The 24,089-nt window shown below is 43.3% G+C and overlaps 1 protein-coding gene across 1 annotated transcript in view; it reads left to right on the forward strand.

The window, feature by feature from the left end:
- The first annotated feature begins 12,178 nt into the window (after positions 1 to 12,178).
- Positions 12,179 to 24,089, forward strand: part of KCNA2 (potassium voltage-gated channel subfamily A member 2) — a 55,096-nt gene continuing 43,185 nt past the window's right edge. The window contains exons 1-2 of the mRNA XM_031936511.1: positions 12,179 to 12,232; positions 21,532 to 21,964. The gene's annotated coding sequence lies outside the window, so the exon portion shown is untranslated. The remainder of the gene's footprint in view (positions 12,233 to 21,531; positions 21,965 to 24,089) is intronic.

The following is a 24,089-nucleotide window of genomic DNA, read 5'->3' on the forward strand; positions in this document are numbered from 1 at the left end:
TTCCCTAGGTTTCTTCCAGTGTTCCCTATCTTATACTGTTGGAGACACAGTAAAGTCTCAAGGAAGGAAAAACTTATTCACAATAGTCTGTGCCTTTATGCTTTGTGCTAGTTATATGAGTAAATTATGGCACAGCAAATGTACATTATTTCATGCAGAAATAAGTATTGGACATCAATTGCGTGCACTGACCTGTTCACAGCAATGTCAGGGATATGAATGTCAATATGTAGATGACCCTGCTCTCAGATATATGCATGTGCACGCACACACACACACATATGTATATATACATATATATACATATATACACACACACATATATATGTATATACATACACACACATATTCCCAAGCTAGTAGGTTAGGATCCTCTTTAGATCCAGAATTGGTCAAATATTAAATAAGAACATTCTGTTTTCAATATTTATTCTTTGTGTATGCCCAATGTTTTTGTATCATAAGAGAGTATAATTTCTAGCAATCACCTTTTACATACCCATTGTTCCCATTTTGTGCTTAGCAATATTGATCCTAACTCTTTTTCTTTTTCCTAATAACAGCTAGTTACTCAAATGTGTTTTTACTTTTGGAATATCAACAAATGATACATCATCAAAACAGAGGTCCTCTCTCTTGTTTCCACCTGGAATTTTACTTTGTCTAAAAAAACTAAGTGCAGATTTAGATGGCTTTACACATGTAGTGATTAGTTATTAGAGACAAGAACAAAACATATTTTTCTAATCCTCCAATTGACATGAGAAATGACTTTTTAAGCTTTCTTGTCATAGAATTTTGGTAGTGAACTCCATTAGTGACTATTTGTAAAGTTTTTCTTTTTTTTTTTTTTTTTTGAGACGGAGTCTTGCTCTGTTGCCCAAGCTGGAGTGCAGTGGCATGATCTCAGCTGACTACAACCTCCGCCTCCCAGGTTCAAGCGATTCTCCTGCCTCAACCTCCGAGTAGCTGGGACTACAGGCATGTGCTACCACACCCAGCTAATTTTTGTATATTTAGTAGATATGGGGTTTTACCATGTTGGCCAGGCTGGTCTCAGTCTTCTGACCTCAGGTGATCGACCCACCTGAGCCTCCCAAAGTGCTGGGATTACAGGCGTGAGCCACCATGCTAGGCCTAAAGTATTTCATTTTAAGGGACCAAATCTTTAAGTCCTTTGGAAATGGTCACAGAGTAAATTAAGAGATGTAGGTTGTTTCCAAGGGATTACCTGTATCCTCTTTGAACCATGCCTCTATTCAAAAGAATTCACACTTTTCTGCTGGATTTCAACAGAGACAAATTAGTACATAATTATTGCTGCACACCTCCTATGAGTTAGGACCCACTCAATCATCCATTCACTTTTCTGTACTTTCCTTTGTACTAAAACCCTTATCAATCTTGTGATTTTCTCTCCCTTAGATCTACTGTTTATAGGTTTCATTAATCGCAAACAAATTGGTTATTTTGTTTCAAAAAATCCTTTTTACTTTCAGTGATATCTGATAACTTGAGTCATAGAGGAGGAGACTATATCATGGAATTAGAAAAGCCAAATGAGGAGCTAAAACTCCAGTGACAAATACTATCTTAAAATGTAAGGTCAGTGAAGTAATTTTTTTGGAAATGGAGCCACAAGAGAAGGAACAAATAGAAATCTGATTTCAAAACACACAATTGACAAGGAAATGAATAAATGTGGCACAGTCCCTTACCTATGCCTGGTCTGATTTGGCATAAAAAATGCTTCTAAATGAAGGTGAAGAACACAAATGAATTCATAGGTACTATTCATTAACTTTGCAATGTAGATGCCAGGTATTACTAGTTCATACCCATATGCCAGCCATGAAAACAGACAGTTGTTTGCATATAACCTAAATCTAAAAGTAATCAGAGACAGCATGATGTAAGTTAGCCAGAGGGCCTAGTAGGAATCTGGAATCTGGAATAAACGATGATAAATATATCTTAAGTCTATTTTTCATTTACCTCTATAGGGTAGCTGAGGAATTCTGCAGAGGAAAAGGCTTGTGTTGTGTCTTAATTTGTGGCAATAGAGATGGAAATAAGAGAGAGGAAAGTGACATTCATAAATGTGGATGTAAATTTTTGAGGTAGAGTTAATTTTTGCCTTTATTCCTGGAGGCAATTTATAAGGCTATTTTAACTTTGTATGTCCTAGTCTCGAGAACGTATTGAATTTGTGATTTTAATATGCTGCTCCCTGCAGGCACTTTCCATGCCAGTAGGAATCTTTGCAATATCAGGCCAAGCTCTCAGCATGTGTAGTAGCCAAGAAAAAACCTAGCAAACAGAACTCCAGGGGCATGCCATACATGCATGTATAGTTAGACAAGATTAGACAGCTCTACAGGGCACCCCTCAGAGGCAACCCACATTCTCAGAATGGCTGGAATATACATTAATGGGGCATTATATCTGTGCTGTGCTTTCTAATATTTATAATATTTTAAGTAGGTATATATAGTTCAAAGCAACTCTATATACTTAAATATATAAAGTATACATATATATATTCTCTGAAATAGGCAGAGGAGGTAGTATCACATGCTTTTTATAAAAGAAGAAACGATGCACAGTTATGCAATTTACCTAAGGTCATGTGGTCAGCAAATGTCAGAAAGTGACTAGAATACAAGGTTTTCTGACTCCTGATCCGCAGTTCTTTTTGTATAGCCACATTTCCCTCCCCCCAACACCCCTCTTATCTCAAATTCTGGCTTCCCTAAGAAGTGAAGAAACTGAGAGCATTATTATCAGAAAATCTTAAGGAAGAGCAGAAGCCCTTGCCGTCGTATTTGTCTTATACTATGTTCACGTTGGCGAGCCTAGTCCTGCCTCAGCAAGCCTCAAGATCCAATCCCCTTACTTTAAAGTGAGACACCAAGATAAACAAAAACCCAAGCTCTTCAAACTGAATCAACCACCATTCCCTTCCTCTATTCATTTATTCTTTCAAAAATGTTTGAGTAGCTCTTACATGCAATTTCTCCTTCTCACTTCGGTGGAAAAGTTATCCCAGTCTCTGGAGCTCCATTCCATCCTGTTCAACCTCCTCCAGAACCTGACTGTATTAAATATCATCTGCCTTTTCCTTATCCTCAGTATGTCCCCACCTCAGAATCTATGATCGATGGATATGTTTCCTTGACCATTGTTAGCTCTCTTTGCCCCTTTCCACTCAAAGCCAAACTTCTTAAAAAGTCTCTACTTCCTGACCCCTCATTTATTTGACATTCTTCTGCAGTGTTATTCCTCTGTAATCTGGCTTTGGTCTCCACTTCTACACTGAACATTTCCTTAATACTAGTTTCTTTCTCATACATCAATTCTCAACCTCCCCCACTCTATAGAATTTGACACTGTTGATCCCTCCCTCCTTCTTGGCTTTTGTGACATTTTCTCTCATTTTCACTGACTTGTCTTTCTCTTATCACTTTTTAAATACTGCTGCTCCCCAAGATTCTGATCTCAGGCCTCACTTTTTCCGAGTCAACACTTTCCCTAGGTAATCTCATCCAATATCCTAGTTTCAACTACTTCCACAGATTTTTATCTCCAGCCCAGAGCTACAACCTGATTGCTAGTCTTACCATATTCCAGGTACCAGTCACTTTCTCAGCCAATCATTTCTGCCCTTTTTACCTTTGAATCTGCCAACCCACAGTCTAGAAGGGACAATCCTAAAACCCACGTCAGCCCATTCTCTGTCCACAGGTGGTCACCTAACTCAACTGGGCCAGGTGATTCTCTCTCCTTGGAATTTCTGTTGAAACTTGGAGAGTTAGAAGTAGAAACAATTAGGCAAATAGCTATGGAGTTTTAGCAAGTTGAGCCAAAGTCAGCATCATAGCAACCCTAAGTCCATGTAATCTATATTCTGGTGAAGTAGTAACTAAGCCTAGCAGAGAAGCAAAGGGAAGAATGAAACACAACGCAAAACAAGCACACTGCCCCTGTGAAAGATTATTATCAGAAAATCTTAAAGAAGAGCACAATTTACAGACAATTTCCGACACAGGGGAGGCCCAACTCTACTCCCTGTCACTGGGTTCTATGAGATTCTTCTAAACCCTCCAAAAATCCATGATTGCATTAGCCAGCTTGATGGAGTCTTCTGACCCACACAGACAACTTATCTTTTGTGTACTAATCACTTTGCCATAAATGTCCTTTTGGATGGTCTCGAAACTATTTATGATATCTCAAACCCAACATGTCCAGGGCAGAACAACTCATTTCCCACACTCAGCAATGTCATCTCAACTGTATTTCTTGTCTTGGGTAATCATACCACCTCTCTTTAATGCTACTGTTTGGAAATCTGGGGACCAACTAATCTCAAACTTCTCCCTCACTCTTCACAGCCATTAAATTCTTGATGCAACTTTAGCTGCCTTCTTCACCTCTGAGTTATTTTTGTATCTTCTTATTTCTTGCCTATGTTACTAGAGTAGTCTTGTGAATTTTTCATACTGCAGACAAAGTGATCTCTGAATCACAAATACACCAATAACTCTCCCAGCTAAAATACTTTAGTGACTCCTCCTTTATCCTTTTAGAATAAAGCCCAAACCTTTTAGTATGACATCCAAGGATCTTCATGGTCCAGCTTCTGTCTACCTTTCTAATTTCATCAATTATCACTCTCCGGTATGTACTCTCTGCTCCAGTCACCCTGAATTACTGTGAATCCCTTATATACAGTATGCCTTCCCATATACCTTCACATTTGCTGATCTCTCTGCCCAGAAATATCTTTACACCTTAATTTTTCTTCCCCACTTCACTCATCCACATTGTTCTTCTACTCAGTTGGATGATAGCTACTTATCTTCCAAAACTTTCTCCAGGAAGATTTCAGTTAAGTATCTATCTGATGTTTTATATCAAGAGCCCTCCATCAAAGAACTTGACACAAAATATAACTATCTACTCTTTTTTTTCTTTTATAAAACTGTGAGTAACTTGAGAGCTGATTCTGTGTCCTTGTCATCTTTGTATTTACAGTGCCTGGTATATAAATGATACTCAATAAATATTTGTTGAATAAATAAGACACTGAGAAGATGTAACTTCTATCCTCAAATATCTCATAGAAATAGTGGGAAATTAGAACACCTATGATTATGGCATAGTGACAAGTTCTACACCAGGTAGGCTCAGGGAACAGTGAGAAAGAAGGAAGAGAAAATTAGCTTAGGGGCCTTCAGGAAATAAGAGAAGGATTTAGGCTTGATGACTAAGTAGAAAGGACTAAGCGAGGCCAATGAGATGGGGAAGCATTTCCAGCTCCTTGTAGCCAGTGCCAGTCTACTTTTATAAGTTGCAAGAAATGTTGCACATTGATATACCACTGTTAAGAGGCTCTCAACACAAAATTGGTAAAACAAATGCAATCTGAGGACACTAGCTAATTGTTTTAGCAGTGTAAAACCTTTAAAAATGTTTCAAACTATTGCAGCACTTAAAACTATTTTGGGTTCAACATGACCTCAGATATGTCTCTCTCTTGGAAATTTTCCCTCTTAATTTTGAAACATGAGTAGTGTTGAGAAAATTAATCTGTACTTTCTAGTCAACCACACTTACCTCATCCAGTTGCCGTTTTAGAAGAGTTGTTTATTATTCCAGGAACCTTCAAGGTCTTTGTTGTAAGCTTTTTGACTTAGAAACAGGAAATCAGATTTTATCTCAAGTGTAATTTTAAACCACAGTATTTAAATATTTCCAGTAGTTTCTAGACTTCATCAGGGGGCTACTTCAGTCTCCAACCCTTTGAAGTATTCCACTCGGATAAGAACTCTTATGTTTAAACTGTACTGGATTTGCCCATTTATATCTCTGTAGATCCCAGTCAGAATGTCTCCCAGTTCAAAAACACACATTCTCTCATTCTTATGGAATCTACTGGAAATTAACCTACATGAGGCTGTGGGCATCAAACTTTAGATCATTATAATCATCAAGAACAATTGACTAACTTAGAGTAAGATTTTAGTTGCTGATAATTCTAGGCAAAATTCTTATCAAAACTGAAAACATGAATTTTCCTAACTGCATTAATAGATAAAAATGTCAATTATTGGAAAGCAAAACACTAACTCCAAAGGTTGCAAATCGTCTCAATCCTTATTCATCATAATTCCTTTAGGTCTATTAAGGAGAAATTTTGGGAGCTGAAGAGTAAGATATAATTAATATAACTTGGTGTTGGTGATTTATTCAGTGATAAATTATAAGGCTGCTACTATAACAGGCTCCCACAAGCTTAAACGGAACAAAGCTCTTCTGTTTTAAGGATAGGTTATGATAGCCATTTTCAGATAATTCTCATTTCATCTTTTCCCACTGGTTATCTGTCAACTGAGGAGCCTTTAGTCTGGAGTCCTATTGTGTGGTTGCTACTTGAAAAGTCTTTTAACATCTCCATGACCCCTAATGCTGCAGAAAAGCTTTGCATTTTGAAAGTGTATTCTTGTCCATCTTAGCTGCACTCTCCCATCTCCCATCTGAGTTGTTACTGGTTGATTGAATTGGCATCTGCAAAGGCTGAAAGTGCCACTAAAAGGGCAATTCCTCCTCCACAGATTCAACATATCTTGATCTGTGGGTCTTTTTGAGAGATGATACAGACCCTGCTTAATAATCTAATAGAAATGACAATTTTTCTGTACTAGCCTAGAGATAATCCTGCCTGCAAAAAGAAGATGGATTACGTGGATAGAAGTCTAAATCCAATTGAGATGACCTTTCTAATAAAATGAGCATATACAGATATCCTACCGTGCTCTTTGAGTCATGGCTAATCTAGAATTTAAAGAGGAAGTCTACTTCACATTTCTTTCTCTGATTTCACATATTTCTTCACAGTTTGCCCAGTCCTCCAAAGAGAAACTCACAGTCACTGAGATTTTTGAATCACATGACTCGTAATTGTGAGTCACTGGCTGATTAAAGTAGCTAAACCTCTCATCTTCTAACATGAACCTTTAATTCCGCCATTCGGAAGTGAGACTGCAGCTGTTGTATATCACCATTATTGTTAGTTCTTAAAAAACATGTCAAAGGTTTTGTTTTGCTTTGTTTAAAAAAAAAAAAAAAGACTTAAATAAGATATTGACAGACATTTAGATAGGAAAGCGATGCTTTCAAACAGAAGTTGAAATTTCAAGTTAATGTTTTAATAATTATGTCTTCTTTTGGCTCAGTTTCACTTGGATCTTAGTCCAACAATCATGTCTTCAAAATATTCTGAATAAATCACCACCAAAAAAAAAAAGCCTTAACTCTCATTCAGGAAAATGATGAGTTTTATTGGGTTCTGAAAATGCTTCAAGAACAAAATTAAGTGAGTAATCACATCTGACTTATAAAACAAGAGAAGAGCCTGAATACAATGTAGTCAGGCACCTCTGAGCTTCCTGGCCAAAAAAAATAAAAATAAAAATAAAAAAAGTATGTAGCCTTCCCTGACTTCTCTTGTTAAAATCTCAGAAAAAGAGAAGTCTTCTGGCTTCCACTGGTGATTCTTCACCTCATTCTCTCATGAGGGCCTAGTTCTATTAATATTGGGTAATTCCAGCTTTAGGTCTAACGAGGAAATTGGAGAGCCCCTTCCACTCAACCCATACCTTTGTTTTAAAAGTGTCTTTAGGAAGAGCTGGCCCCAAAAACCTTAAACCTCGCTACTCAGTGGTCCTCAGGGACCAGCAGCATCAGCATCATCTAAGAGCTTGATAGAAATGTAGAATCAGGCTCCACCCTAAACTCACTGAATTAGAATCTGAATTGTAATAAACTTTCCAGGTGATTTATATGTACATGAAAGTTTAAATAGCACTACTACCAGATCATTACTGTATAACCTCACTTGGAGATTGTCTACCTGTGAGCCCTTTGAATGAATAAACAATGTAAGTTCAAATTAAGCTAACATAATCTGCCTTGCTCCTATATAAAATTTGTTTTTATAAAGTCCCAAAACATGATAAAGAATGAATATTTTCATTATTGAATACTAAGAATTTAAAAGCTACTCCTTCATTCTACTCTTCAATGTAGTCTAAATGTTTCATTCCACACAAAATAACCACTCCTAACCCCCTCCACCAGGCCTGTCCCTCAACAGCTATAAAACCTTTGTAAAACCTCACATTTGGAATAGTCTTCATGGATGTTAAGCTACTAAAATGATAATTCAAATGCCTATAACAAATGACAACAGATGCTCTTTTAAGTCCTTGTCTATATTAATTTACTGGATCCTTTAAAAAAAAACCCTAAAAGATGGGTTTTTTGTTTTGTTTTGTTTTGTTTTGTTTTTTTTGACACAGAGTCTTGCTGTGTCACCCAGGCTCTCACTCTGTCACCCAGGCTGGAGTGCAATGGTGCAATTGCAACTCACTGCAATCTCCGCCTCCCAGACTCAAGTGATTCTCTTGCCTCAGCCTCCTGAGTATCTGGGATTACAGGGACGTGCCACCACACCCAGCTAAATTTTTTTGTATTTTTAGTAGAGACAGGGTTTCACCATGTTGCCCAGGCTGGTCTTGAACTCCTGACCTCAAGTGATCCACCCGCCTCAGCCTCCCAAAGTGCTGGGAATTCCATATTCAACATTTATGTGGTATATTTTACAAGGATGGGGTTTCAGCCCTGTCAACTGAGGTTCTTCATATATGCAAGCCAAGCCCTGCATACATGCTTAAACAATGTCCTAAAGAACACATATGTCTCCCAAAGTGATTGCTCTGGAGGGCTTCCTCACTTCCTCACTGGAAAGCCATGTTTTAGTCATTAGTATTCTGGTCAGACAGAAAACCTCCCTTGCAGAGCTGCAGTGGAGGGGAATGCAGCTTTGTGCACTATAAATAGTAATTTTATTAAAATGTAGAAAAATTGTTGAGAAAGGAAAAAGAGGTGGGGGCAGAGGGTTGCCATGGCAACTCAACCATTCCTTCAGTTTTGAAAGCATGGGGAGGACTACAGAATAGTAAATAAAGAAGAGGAAATAGAGGAAGTCAGAATGGCACATGATCACAAGCGGAATGAGACAGCTCAGACAGCCTAGTTTCAAACTGAATGATGAGCTGAGAGGCAGAGGGTGGGCCTCTCGGGGGAAGAGGGGATGCCTTTCTTCAGAGAGCAAGAAGACTGGCAGAGTGAAATCTTTGTTATCAGCTTTACCTCATGGCTCAGCCACAGAGGCCACCAAACAACATAGCCCCCAACATATGGATAAATTAATATGGAAGCAAGAATCCTCCTGGTAGCCTGCCAAGAACTCCCTCCCTGCCCCCACCTCCATACATATTTTTAGATATTGGTTCTAGAATCTCCATTCTTCATCCCGCTCCTCACTCCTGGACGGTGAATGACTCCAGACAGATAGAGAAAACTCAGGACACACCAGAACTCCACCCTTACAAGACATTAGATTAATTCACATGTGACAAATCCAAAATATATTATTAAAGGAAACTAGGATAAAAGGATAACCTTAGTTCAGCACTTTACAGGTTACTGATCATTACATATTATCCCATGGATGCACAAAACAGCCCTGGCAGTTTGGGATTACTCCACCTTACAGTAGCCCAGGAAATTCTGTGCGCAATTCAGACTAAAACAGAGCGACTAATATCTACTGCATGCAAGAATTTTCCATCTCTCCTGGAGAATGGAATTACTATTGATGGTTTAGAGGACTTTCAGTCTGTCTTGATCACACACTGTGACAGCTTAAACAATGCACTATCCCCATTAACACTTCAGTATTTGGGGGTGGAGGGTGAGGTAGGTTGGGAGGTGAGGGAGGAGGTGAGAGAGATCCAAGCAGTTCTACGTCGTTTCTGTTAATGGAGGGTAGATAAAGAAAAGATCATCCGGAAGTCATGTTTAAGGACTTTGTAATGCACCAAATATATTGGATTGTATGGAGGCTACTAGCAGACATTTGGGATAATTTTTAAATAAAGATTTAAAGGGATAGGAAGAGAAGCTAGTTAAAGAGAAAGCAGGCTGGGATTAAACAATGTTCCATAGAACCCACAGATTGCCTTGCCAGAACAGCAACCATACTGCCTACATCTGGGACACAGTGTTGACTCTAGCTCCCTCCCCGAGTTGGACAAACCTCATGCACAGGGCAGAGCTCAAGAACACTCACATCGTGGCTGACAGGATGGGCATTACCAGAGAGAGAGCAGCCTCACCGGGCAGAGTCAGGGCCTCCTCAGACTGGGAGAAAATGAAAAATGAGAGCAAAGGTTCTGGGTGAGGTTCTGGTGATCCACTTGATCACCAGATCCAGGAATGTTGTTCCTGAAGAGCATTCCCTGAAGCTGAACACTTGGGAAGTAAATTTAAAATGAACGAAAGAAGCTAAGTAGTCAGCGTAGGAAGTTTATTGCCCAAAATGTGTTACAGATTACAATGTAAACAGGTTCAAATCAACTTCAGATAAATTCACATAGAACAAATCCAAAATAAAATATTAAAGAAAACTAGTATAGAAAGATAACCTCTGGCCGGGCGCCGTGGCTCACACCTGTAATCCCAGCACTTCGGGAGGCCAAGGCAAGCGAATCACCTGAGGTCAGGAGTTTAAGACCAGCTTGTTCAACATGGTGAAACCCCATCTCTACAAAAATACGAAACTTAGCCAGGCATGATGGTGGGTGCCTGTAATCCCAGCTACTTGGGAGGCTGGGGCAGGAGAATCGCTTGAAAACGGGAGGCGGAGGTTGCAGTGAGCCAACATAGTGCCATTGCACTCCAGCCTGGTTGACAGAGCGAGACTCTGTCTCAAAAAAATAAAATAAAATAACCTCTATTTAGCACATTCCAGATTACCAAGTACTTAAACATATCTCCATAGACATTCAAAAAGGTAGACAGTAGGCAATCATCACAGAGAAGAAAATTGAGACTTGGAGAAGACAGAACACAAATCCAAACTGTACACCAAATATTTTGGTCTGATATTCTCAGTATTCTTTGGGTTTACTGAGTTTGGGTGTGCGTAGGATAGAGAGTCCCTGATTAGGATGACTTAGCTACAAAGCCAAAATTAAAGAAATCTGTGGTTCTGGACTGTATATTTGCAGTTTTGACTGAAGGGTTTGATAAAGAGCACCAATGTTCACAACTGTGAATTGTGAAACCACAAGTTTCCTATGTCTAAGTCGACCATGCAGTGGTACCATGGAACCCATTTCTGCCAGTCATGAAATGCTGCCTTTCTCCTGGCATTATTACCATCTTCTCTCCCTACACACACACACACACACACACTCACTCACTCATAAATGCACTAAACCTCTCCTTTCTCTTCCCTTTTCTCTTTTGTTTAGTCACACATGATCTTTCACTTCTACTTCAGCTGCATTTATCCACTCAAGGCAAGTATTTGAGCATCCATCCAGCTAAATATCAGGGCCCAGAATGCCAAACTGTTCTCTCCAAGACTGCACTACCGACAGCCAAGAAAAGCTAACAGTGATGATAGTTAATACTTACTCAGCACCTACTCACCATGCACAAGGCATTGGGATAATAACTCCTTTGCATTCAGATTCCTCAATAGCTCACTCAGTCCTTACAACAACGCAAAAACCTTGAAAAGTGTTAGTATCCCCATTACACAGATGAGAATGTGAAGCAGAGGGGTCATAACTCACAGGAAGTCGTGTGGCTAGTGATGGTGCAGTTGGAGAAGTGCATGCTTCTCCCCCTTCATAACCATTGCCTACCCAACATTTTAAATATATTTGATATTGTCTAAGTTGTTTTCCTTAAGAAAAAATGTCTTATATTAACATATTATAACTGATTTGTATTTGGTTCATAATCAGGCAATTCTATTTTATAAACAATCTTTGTCTTCTTAGTGATCCATTTATATACACCCTCTCACACTCTGCATTTCTGCTACTAATACCAATTTCTTTTTTTCTTTCTTTTCTTTTTTTCTTTTTTCTTTTTTTTTTTTTTGAGACAGTGTCTCGCCCTGTCACCCAGCCTGGAATGCAATGGCGCGATCTCAGCTCACTCCAACCTCCACTTCCCAGGTTCAAACGATTCTCCTGCCTCAGCCTCACAAGTAGCTGGAATTATAGGAGCCCGCCACCACACCCAGCTGATTTTTGTATTTTTAGTAGAGACAGCGTTTCACCACGTTGGCCAGGCTAGTCTCGAACTCGTGAGTTTGTGATCTGCCCACCTCAGCCTCCCAAAGTGCTGGGATTACAGGCGTGAGCCACCTCGCCTGGCCCAATTTCTTAATATTCTGGCTTCTGGCAGCCATCCAGCCTCTTTCTCTAGTTCTCTTTTCTGATCTTAATTCATGCATTAGGAAGACAGGCAAGACTTAATGTGCTTAGTATCTCATCTCTTCCCTTAATTCTACAAAGCCTCCCAGGTCTTCCCACAACCCTTTGCTCTACCATGCTCTCTCACCCTGCCCATCCCAGAACTCTATGCAGATGGCTCTCCCAGGTCACCAGGAGCCCAAAAGTAGCCTTTCTTTGGGTCTTACCTCCTTGACTTCTTCATCTTTTGGCATCCATCACACTGAACTGCCTTGCTTCTCCTCAGTAGTAATTATACCTCTTCAGTCTTCTTCAAGGCTCATCTCAGCTGCCTTTCCCCTCCATGTCCTGTCTCCCAGGCTCAGCCCTTAGTCCTTCTTACTTCTCCTATAATTTCTTCTCAGGCCATCATATATATTCCCATAGTTTGACTCTATTTCCCACTAACTCCCAAATCCATATCTCTATTCTTAGACTCTCTCTCTTTAGCTCTTCCATTTCCAACAATCTGCCAGTCATTGCCACCAGGATGACTCACTGGAACTTCCCATACAGACTGTCCGAGCAAAGCATTTTCTTTCTCCAGTGATTTGGCCCTTCCTTCTGACTTCCCTGTCTCTAGCAGATACCATCATGCAGATAGTCACCCAGGCAAAACAAACAAACAAATGAACAAATGTTGTCGTCTTTCATCCCTCCATCTTCCTCACCTACTATAGTCTGTTAGTTTTGAAATATAAAAAGATTCTACTCCTGCTCAGAAAGCCTTCAGTGGCCTTCCATTTTCTGTTGATGAAGTGCCAACTCACCCTGCCTTTGCATCCCACACTCTCCATTGATAGCCCAACACCCTTTCTCACCCAAGCTTGCTCCAACCAAAATAGACTCTGTCCTGTTCTCAAATATATGCCAAGCTTTTCTGCCTTCCTTTTCTGATGTATGCTGTCCCTGATATCTTATTCTCCAACACTCATGAGGGCTTTCCTCCCTTCTCACAACTTAGGGTCTTCCTGAGTGTTTGTGATATTTATCATGTCCTGCTCTTTGTTTGTAATCTGTCTGTTCCACCTCCTGAGGTAGAGGATGGACTCCATACTTGAAGCACCTGTTTCCCCACAATGCTGACATACCTTGTGCACAGCAGATCCTCATTATACTTTTGATGAATTGAATTGAGTTGGGGCTTAGCAGCTGTGTAAGAAGCACCAAGTTTCCAGGACCCTCTCCTCTCCTGCAACCAAGCAGATATTGTATTATTTGTCCCACTTTCTCATCCTAAAAATGGGCCTCTGTTTTTCCCTTATGGTCTGAACATCTACTGTTTACCTCTGCAAGTGATGAAAAGTGATCAGATCTTTGGAACAACAGTCATAGCCACTGAGCACAGTCCATGTGCCAGACACTGTTTGAAGCACGTACATGTTTTAACTTATTTAAACCTCTCAGCAAACCTGTGAAATAGACACTGAAATTCCCATTTTACAGATGAGGAAACTGAAGCACAGACAGGTTAAGTGGCATGTCCAGGCATAAACAGCTAGTATGGGAGGGAGCCAGATTCTCAGGCAGGCCTTCCGGCTCTAGGACCTGTGCTCTCGTCACTTTGCTATAAGGAAATGCAGATTTGAAAAGAGGAGATTTTACCTGTAGGTCTTAATGACCCCAGTCCCAAAACCCAGAGCCTGGTTTGGTCTTCACAGGTTTGACCAAATGCGTACATATATGTATTTGATTGTGAGTGTATGTGCAGTGGAATAGGGGAGAGCCACCTGTCTTTGCACTCTGCTCTTTAGCTGGTGTTGTTGTGTTTGCTGTTATTTCCCCAACATAAGCTTCCTGAAAGAAGACAGTATCTTCCATGATTTTACTCTCAAACTGGAGTCTGATCTCGTGCTTGTCATCTAGCAGGTGACCCACAAGTTTAAGGATGAATCACATTTTCACATATAAAGTCAGTGCCCAAACCATGCCTCTCCTTTGAAGTTTCTGTTGTCTGCCCCCACTTCTCCCAGGCTCCTGACACACCCACTCTCTCACAGAGCAGGTGCACTTCAGCAGAATGTAAGCAAATCAGTGCTGAATGTCAAAACGGATTTTACTCCATTATTAATTCGCCAGAACCAGGAGAAGAGCAAATAAATATCCCAACAAAATTATGCTATGAAATACATGAAACCCACTTGGATCTAATATTTAATTTAGACCCAACTGTCTCAACAGCTTTCTACCATCCCAGATTCCAGCCAAAGGCCATCAGACATGGCTTGGGGTGAAAACTCAGCAGCAATACAGGCCTAATGCAAAGACCAAGGCTGAATGATGGGCCACCCCTCAGGGACAGGTGCTCACAGGCCAGAGGCTGAAAAGCTTCTCCAAAGATGCCAATTAGCTCAAGTACAAGAACCAAAGCCTGAGCTCTGCCATCTGCATAAGTTAGGCTGCCTGGAGCTTTGCCTAATGATTCTGCAAGAAGAGGGGCTCTGGACCAGCACCTGCCTCCTGCTGCCCTGCTTCCTCAGTCAGCCGGAAGGGAGATACAAGCACCACCTAGTGCTGAGACAAGGAGATGGGTCATTGACAGCTGCTCACTGACTGTGACGATATTCTAAGTATCAAGGCTACAGTGAATGCTGAAGAGAGGGGAGAGAACAGAGGAGTGGAGAAGCAGTGGGGGAAATAGATTCAGAGCACGAATTCCCAGCTCATTCAACTCACCCCACTACGCCCACCAGTCCTCAGCACTGGTGTCATGGCACCATCCTCAGAGCCCAGGAGGCTGGCTTCCTGCAGCCTCCAGGCCTCGTGAGCCCTCCCTCTCCCCCAAGCTTTCTCCCAGTCTGTCTGGCAGACATGCAGCATGTACTGCTGTGCTCATGGCCAGTAGACCCCTGCTTCCTCCCCTGTAGTGGGTCTCTGAGAATAAGGATGTGTCTGCCCTTGGCTCAGCATCTCAAGCACATAAAGCAGATTCTGCTTCCAGAACCAGAAAATACATGACGGCTTAAGACACAGAACTGACTCTCTCAGTCACTCCATGCCGCTCCAGCAGAGGGCTTCTCAGGGGCCAATGGAAACCAGCCACCAAAGGCTCTCTCATCAGGCTGAGTCCAGACCACCCAAAGAGAAGCTATACCACCCAGGCCTCACCCAGGGGCAGACCCAGGACCCAGGCAGGTCCTGAAGTGCTGAACCACTCTGTCACAGCGCCAAGGTATGGGTATGGGTTTAGCTGTCTCCCATGGCTGCTCAGCCTGCAGAGCCGACTGAGGGGCCTATCCAGCTACCAAGGGAGGACATGCTGCCAGTGAGCTCCAAGGAGCCCTGTGGCAGAGCAGGAAGGGGCAGGGGAATGCTCCCACCCACTATCAGCTGGGGCTGGAACTCCAACTCACTCTGAGCACACGGCAGCCTCCCAAGTGGATGTATATTACTCCAGGTGACACATTCTTTTCTACAAAATTTCCTTCCAGCTCAAATCAATTTTATTTTATTTTATTTTACTTATTTTTGAGACAGGGTCTCCCTCTGTTGCCCACACTGGAGTGCAGAGGAGCCATCACATTTCACAGCAGTCTTGACCTCCCTGGGCTCAAGTAATCCTCCCACCTCAGCCTCCCAAGAAGCTGGGAATACAGGCATGGACCACCATGCCCGGCTAATTTTGGGGGTTTTGTTGTTGTTGTTGTTGTTTGTTTGTTTGTTTTTTGGTGGAGACAGAGTTTTGCCATGTTGCCCAAGCTGGTCTCAAACTCCTGGGCTCAAGCAATCTGCCTGCCTTGGTCTCCCAAAGTGCTGGGATTAAAGGTGTAAGCCACCACACCCGGCCTCAAATTTGATTTAAATGAGCATCAAGAGAAGCTCTACACCAACACCTTTGACTTGGTCATTGGGAAGAGCCCAAGGAGTACTGCTGCATGATCCACTTATTTCAGAGTTCTTGATGGCTGTCCCTCCTCTATAGTCCTGGCTACTGTCAGGTCATGCAGCCCCTCTGCAGGCCCAGCATTGGTGATAGAGCTCCCAAGGCTACCTCCTCCACTGTTGGACAGCGTTCCACCAGCTAAGAGTTGGTGAGCTCTCATGCCGTGCTTCACTCCTTGCCAGCCATTCCTTCACCCTCATTTCCTGATTCTCACTGTCCAGAAAATGCCATGTGCCAGACTATGAGCCTGGCTGTAGGTAGCCTCCTGTGGATCAGAAAAAAAAAGGGGGTGATGAGTTCTTTAACTCATGGTAAGTATTATTATGATTCTCATATTCAGATAAGGAAACTGTGGCTTAGAGAAATTGACCCCCGTCCTTAAGGTCACAGTAACTTAAAATTGGCAAAGCCAGGATACAAACCTTCGGTTCTTAACTAGAACAGGGTTGCAAACTACAATACCTACGGACACCTGGGAATCCGTGAAACTGTGCAAATGTAAGAGAGGTGGAGGAAGTAGCACTTGTGAAAAACCACAGTGCGATTGTTTATTCAGAAGAGGCAGCTGCCACCCACGTCCCATTTATTGTTACAGGAGAGAGTAGAAACATGGGTGATCAGATCCTCAGATTTTTAAAAAGAGGCTATCCATATAGATTTGTAAGCATAATCTCCCAATTTGTGCTGATGACTGATGCAAGTTTTTAAATCCCAGGGCAGGGCAGGCCGACACCAAGTGGGTCGCAGACCCACATCTGTGGGCAGGATTCAGGGTGGTGCCCATTGTGACTCTACTCTAGAGTCCGAGATCTTAACCATTAGACTTTACTGTCTTAAAATATCAGCTAGCTTTATCTCTGGTGAGTCACAATTTTTCTTCCTGTTATCTCCATCTATTGGCCTCAGTTCTGCCATCTGGAGCAACAGGGATTCCTAAAACACTAGCCTCCTGTGCCCTTTTCTAGGCTAAACATCCCCAGCCCCACAAGCATCCCCATTTTGGCTTGGTTTGCAGGACCTTTACCATGCAGGGCCCATGATTCTAGGCACGCTCCAGACACACTCCCACCTGCTCACAGGACTCCCCACATCCATTGTGGAACTAAGTCCTACCCATCACGTCTGGTCTGCGTCAAGCAGAGCAAGACAGGCTTCTATCCCACTAGGACTCATCTGAGACTAGAACCCAAAGTCACTTGGTCTCCTTGGCAGCTAAGAATTTGCCTTACTTTAATTGAAGAGATAGTGACCCCCAAACCCAGTGGGAGGCTTCTTGGCCTCTGCAGTGATTGCCACTTTGTGGGAAGTGACATCCCAAACACCAGCACTTTCCCATCATGGTCCTGATGGTCCACCCCTATCCTTGCAGGGACTGTTTCAGGGTCAGCCCTTTAACACCTATGGCTTTCAGGCCCATACCCGGCCGATCTTCCCTTCTGAGAAGGCAGCCATGACACCAAGAATCCCTCTTGTTATAAAACAAATCTCATCCTCCTTCCAGTACCTCTGTCTCAATATTGAGAGATTTTCCCATGATTCATCAGACACACCCTAAGAAGTGGGTCACCCCCATTTCCTGATTCTCACTGTCCAGAAATGCCATGTGCCAGACAATGAGCCTGGCTGTAGCCTCCTGTGGGTCAAAAAAAAAAAAAAGGGTGATGAGTCAAAGTAAGGACCCCGAGGGTCAGAGGAGTATCTCTGGTGGCTCAGCCAAAACCTCCACACCCAACAGCTACGGGCTTCACCATCTGAGTACTTCTTTTAATTCCAGTCCCACTCTCAACTTCCTTCATGAAATGAAGAACTGCAAATATGGTAACCTGCTATGGAAACTGAGAAAAGCAAAGCAGCCTATCTTTTATTCTCACTCTGCCTTCTGGTCCTTCCCCGGGGCCACTGGGGCCAGGGCTGCGCTGAGCAGCTGGGTTTTCCGCTGAGCAGTGACTCACAGATGTAGTTTCTCTGGCACAAATCTTCAGAACAGTCACAGCTGGGAAGGCTTCCTGGTGGCCCAGTGATCCCTCACAGCTGCCAGCCTGGCAACAAGAGATCCCAGCTGGTGCCAGGTGATGAAGAACAAGTCTGGGCTTTGTTCCTCAGCTAAAGAACCTGTCTGTTCCACTCACTGGATCCCGGATATAATTCATCATCAAGGTCACTGAGGAGCACCCAAGCCCTTGGCCCATCAAAACCACTTCAGGAAAGTCAGATTTCTAAGAGGCATCACAACTACCACTAAAGAGCATCAGCTCATTGCCAAGTGCGTTACAGAGGTCCTGGCACTGCCCATGTTCCTGCCAAGCGCTTAGGCATTAAAATTGACAGGGGCGAGCAGCAGGGGCACACTGCCAAGGGTACTCCTTCCAGTACAGGAAGGCAACAGGCTCACGCAGTGTCAGGGCTGGGCAAGATCATGATTTTTCACACTGTTTTAGGCAGCAGAATCCTCTTTCCAAACAAAATCTCATGCAGAAGTCTAGGATTCTGGCAGGTTCAAGGGTAGCTGCTCAGCTGGAGACCAAGGCGGGGCCAGGAGCTGATCCCCTACCAATTCCCTGTAATGTCCTCACCCCCAGCTCTGCAACACCACCCAGGTAACTTTAGCCTCTTCCACTGAATCACTGGGGCTCCACCTGACAAGGCTGAACACTTGCCACTCTGGTCAGCCTCTTGGCATGCAGAGGGGGAAACTGAGGCTGGTAGAATATGACATGCATTTCCAAAGGTCACATGGTTAATATGTACTACAAATTCAGGAGAATAAAAAGTCTTGTCAACCAAGCTTTTAGTGAACCAGAACATCTGTACAGACCGTCAGTCCGTGAGGACTGGAAGAGTAAGTGATTACAGACATAAAGTTAATTTTTATTTTGTCTCAGCCACTTTCTTGCTGCCTGTCCTCAGGCAAGTCACCCAAGCACAGCTGACCTAGGGCTGGACTACACCCAGTGGCCTTTTGAGGCATCCCCTGCTCATCTTTCAGTATCTAGAACATGACAAGACCTCCTCTCAGAGCTGCCCACCTATTCACTCCTCAGCCATCCAAGGCCTTGGCACCTGGCTCACAGCCTTCCCCTCAAATTCAGTCCTCACCCTGACATCCAGAATCCTGGAAACCAATACCTTTGACCTTTTCCTCTGCAGGCTCCTACACCCTAACTCTGCTTGGGGACCCCACTCAAGGCCAGATCCTGAACTTTGACGGGACTTGCACTCCTTGGGAATTTTAAGCTCAAACATCCCACTCTCACCTCTCTGCCTTCACGCTTTCTTGCTTCTGAATCCCATATGCATGGTCTCTGGCATGTTTTTGATATCTTCCACCCTTCCACTGTCTTCTCTCCCAGCCTATCAGTGTCCTACTGTCAGCACTCCCACCAGTCCAGTAGCCCAGAACACTTAGGCATTGCTTTAAGTACCTTCTTGCAAGATTTCCAACTCCAATAACCCCTTTCCTGCTCCCTCACCAGCACAGTCCCACCCTGCATCAATAACATGGTGGCCTTCTCACTCCTTTACCCAGTCTAGGGACCCTGATGGGGAAAATCCCACAGCCACAAAGAGAGGAATTACTGCCACATCCTTCCTTTTCACCAGGATCTGGGCAGAATTCAGTCTGTCTTAGCGAAGACCTTTCAGTTCCAGGCGCCTGAGGACCCTCACCTCAGCCAGCCCCTGTACTCTCAGCCAAAGCCAATTCCAATCCATTCTCACCACCTATCATCAAATAAGTGTTCCAGGTCTGGGCCAGGTGAGGTGGCTCACACCTGTAATCCCAGCACTTTGGGAGGCTGAGGCAGGTGGTTCACCTGAGGTCAGGAGTCCAAGACCAGCCCGGCCAACATGGTGAAATCCCATCTCTACTAAAAATACAAAAATTAGCCAGGCGTGGTGGCAGGCTCCTGTAATCCCAGCTACTTGGGAGGCTGAGATAGGAGAATTGCTTGAGCCCAGAAGATGGAGGTTTCAGTGAGCCAAGATTGCACCACTGCACTCCAGCCTGGGCAACAAGAGCAAAACTCCATCTCAAAAAATAAAATAAAAATAAAGAAGTGTCCCAGATCTTACCGAGCATGACCCCTCCACCTGTGCTCTGAATCCCTTCTTACTTCTCCCCTCCAGGAATTCTCTCTCCTTATTTTCCTGGATCTTCAACTACTCATTTTGTATCTATTTCTCTCCATAAGTCTCTTCCATCTTAAAACAAATGAAAACCCTTAAACAAATAAAACCTTCTTTAATCCTACATTCCCTTCACCTACCACCTAATTTCATCATTTTATTTACAATCAAATGTCTTCAAAGAGTACCTACAGGCCTGTTCCTCATTGCCCACTCACTTAACCCGTGGAGCTCCGCCTCTGCCCAACACGGCTCCACTGAGACTGTGACCGCCGTGTGGCTTCTTCCAAATGACACATTCAGTCTCGTCTTGCCTGACCTCTCAGCTGCCTTTAGCCAGCCTTCACCCGTGGCTTCCAAGACATCGCTCTCCCCTGATTCCTCCTCTATCTATGGCTGTACCTTCTGCATTTCCTCTTCTGGCTCCTCCTTGTCTTTAGGCTTTGAAATGTTCCCACTTTCCTCTCTTCTCTTCTACATGCACCCCTGCTCCCTGCATAAGCTCATCTATGTCAGAGGCCTCATCCATACAGACTTCTAGATCCAGCCCAGGCCTATCTCCCAAGCTCCAGGCAGGAACATCCAAATCCCATTGTACTCTCCACTCAGGTATCCCACGGACCCCTCAGACTCAACAGGCCTACAGGGCTTGTTTAGCCTACTGACTCCATCCCTGCAGTATCTCTTTTTAGTTCATACCCACATCTCTGTCTGGACCACTGCAACAGCTTCCCGGCAGGTGGTCTCCCTACGCCCTGCAGTCATTGCCCCCTTAGCAGTCTATCCCCTACAGCAGCCAGAGTGATCTTCCTTAATAGAAAAATCCAGTCATGTCACCCCTCTGGCTTAAAATCCTTTAAGACTTCCCTAACTCCAAAGTAAAGTCCAAATAACATTGGCAGAGCCTTCTAGACCTTTAAGATCTGGTCCCTGCTACCCTCTCCATACACTTCTCTTTTATTGCTTGTACACTGAGCTCTAGTCATAATGAATTACTTATACACAACTCCCTTTGCCTTCCCTGTTGTTTCCCACCATGTTTTCCAAGTGCTGATTGCTCTTCCTAACTCTGCATGGCTCACCCACCCCTGCTAGTCTGCCAGTGCTCAGTTTCTGTTTTAAGAGAAAAACCTGTTCTTGCAGTCCCTGGCTGGGGTGACAGGAAACACCTGAAGATTGCTGATGAAGCATCATGCAACTAGGTCACCTCGAACCTGAAACCCTTTGAACACTTACCAAGAAAGGAAGTGGTGATGGGGCACATAGAAGAGAGAGCCATCATCTGGTTTCCAGCGTGAAGACTTCTGCAGGAGGGCTTCTGCTGGGCTTTCAAGGAGGTGAGAGAAGAGGAGGGGCAGCAAGGGTGAGCATGCATGTGTGGACATAATAGGCAGAGAGTGATGTTAGCAAAGACAGAGAACAGGAGGTGACTGGTAGGCCATTGCTGGGGTGCAGCAAGGAATGAGGTGAGCTGCGATGGTGAGACACCTCAAGGGCCAGACAACGGATTTGGCACCTTCATGAAAAGCAACATGGGGGTCAGTAAAGGAATGGAGGCGAAAGGAAGGCACTCCAGGTACTCTGGGAAGGATTGTAAATGAGGACTCTGCAGGTGTGAGGTGACTCCAGGGTGAAGGGATGGGGTCAGAGGCTTGGAAGTGGAAAGGAAGGGACCAATAGCAAAGCATTAAGTGTTGTCTCCCAAACAGCCGACCAAGGCCAGACCTGTGCTTCAGACAGCAGCCCTCCTGCACGTAGCATTGTCCATCCGTGGGCTTTGTGCTGCCATCTGGTGGTTGTGGAAAGGAAGACCAGGCTTAGCGGTTCGGGGCTGGCTGCCTGGGGTGTGGCCGGGTAGATGATTGTGAGTGAATACTGGAGTTTGCAGAGGCTCTTTGGGGAGTGAGCAGGGGGAGGCAGTGACAATGGGGTCCTCAAACCCATACAGCTTTTTTTTTATTATTATACTTTAAGTTCTAGGGTACATGTGCATAACGTGCAGGTTTGTTACATATGTATCTGTGCCATGTTGGTGTGCTGCACCCATCAACTCGTCAGCACCCATCAATTCATCATTTATATCAGGTATAACTCCCCAATGCAATCCCTCCCCCCTCCCCCCTCCCCATGATAGGCCCCAGTGTGTGATGTTCCCCTTCCCGAGTCCAAGTGAGCTCATTGTTCAGTTCCCACCTATGAGTGAGAACATGCGGTGTTTGGTTTTCTCTTCTTGTGATAGTTTGCTAAGAATGATGGTTTCCAGCTGCATCCATGTCCCTACAAAGGATGCAAACTCTTCCTTTTTTATGGCTGCATAGTATTCCATGGTGTATATGTGCCACATTTTCTTAATCCAGTCTGTCACTGATGGACATTTGGGTTGATTCCAAGTCTTTGCTATTGTGAATAGTGCCGCAATAAACATACGTGTGCATGTGTCTTTGTAGTAGCATAATTTATAATCCTTTGGGTATATACCCAGTAGTGGGATGGCTGGGTCATATGGTACATCTAGTTCTAGGTCCTTGAGGAATCGCCATACTGTTTTCCATAATGGTTGAACTAGTTTACAATCCCACCAACAGTGTAAAAGTGTTCCTATTTCTCCACATCCTCTCCAACACCTGTTGTTTCCTGATTTTTTAATGATTGCCATTCTAACTGGTGTGAGATGGTATCTCATTGTGGTTTTGATTTGCATTTCTCTGATGGCCAGTGATGATGAGCATTTTTTCATGTGTCTGTTGGCTGTATGAATGTCTTCTTTTGAGAAATGTCTGTTCATATCCTTTCCCCACTTTTGGATGGGGTTGTTTGTTTTTTTCTTGTATATTTGTTTGAGTTCTTTGTAGATTCTGGAAATGAGCCCTTTGTCAGATGAGTAGATTGCAAAAATTTTCTCCCATTCTGTAGGTTGCCTGTTCACTCTGATGGTAGTTTCTTTTGCTGTGCAGAAGCTCTTTAGTTTAATGAGATCCCATTTGTCAATTTTGGCTTTTGCTGCCGTTGCTTTTGGTGTTTTAGACATGAAGTCCTTGCCCATGCCTATGTCCTGAATGGTACTACCTAGATTTTCTTCTAGGGTTTTTATGGTATTAGGTCTAACATTTAAGTCTCTAATCCATCTTGAATTAATCTTCGTATAAGGAGTAAGGAAAGGATCCAGTTTCAGCTTTCTACTTATGGCTAGCCAATTTTCCCAGCACCATTTATTAAATAGGGAATCCTTTCCCCATTTCTTGTTTTTCTCAGGTTTGTCAAAGATCAGATGGTTGTAGATGTGTGGCATTATTTCTGAAGGCTCCGTTCTGTTCCATTGGTCTATATCTCTGTTTTGGTACCAGTACCATGCTGTTTTGGTTACTGTAGCCTTGTAGTATAGTTTGAAGTCAGGTAGCGTGACGCCTCCGGCTTTGTCCTTTTGACTTAGGATTGTCTTGGCAATACGGGCTCTTTTTTGGTTCCATATGAACTTTAAAGCAGTTTTTTCCAATTCGGTGAAGAAACTCATTGGTAGCTTGATGGGGATGGCATTGAATCTATAAATTACCTTGGGCAGTATGGCCATTTTCACAATATTGATTCTGCCTATCCATGAGCATGGTATGTTCTTCCATTTGTTTGTGTCCTCTTTGATTTCACTGAGCAGTGGTTTGTAGTTCTCCTTGAAGAGGTCCTTTACATCCCTTGTAAGTTGGATT

This window comes from Piliocolobus tephrosceles, chromosome 1, assembly GCF_002776525.5.
Source record: "Piliocolobus tephrosceles isolate RC106 chromosome 1, ASM277652v3, whole genome shotgun sequence".
NCBI lineage: Eukaryota > Metazoa > Chordata > Mammalia > Primates > Cercopithecidae > Piliocolobus > Piliocolobus tephrosceles.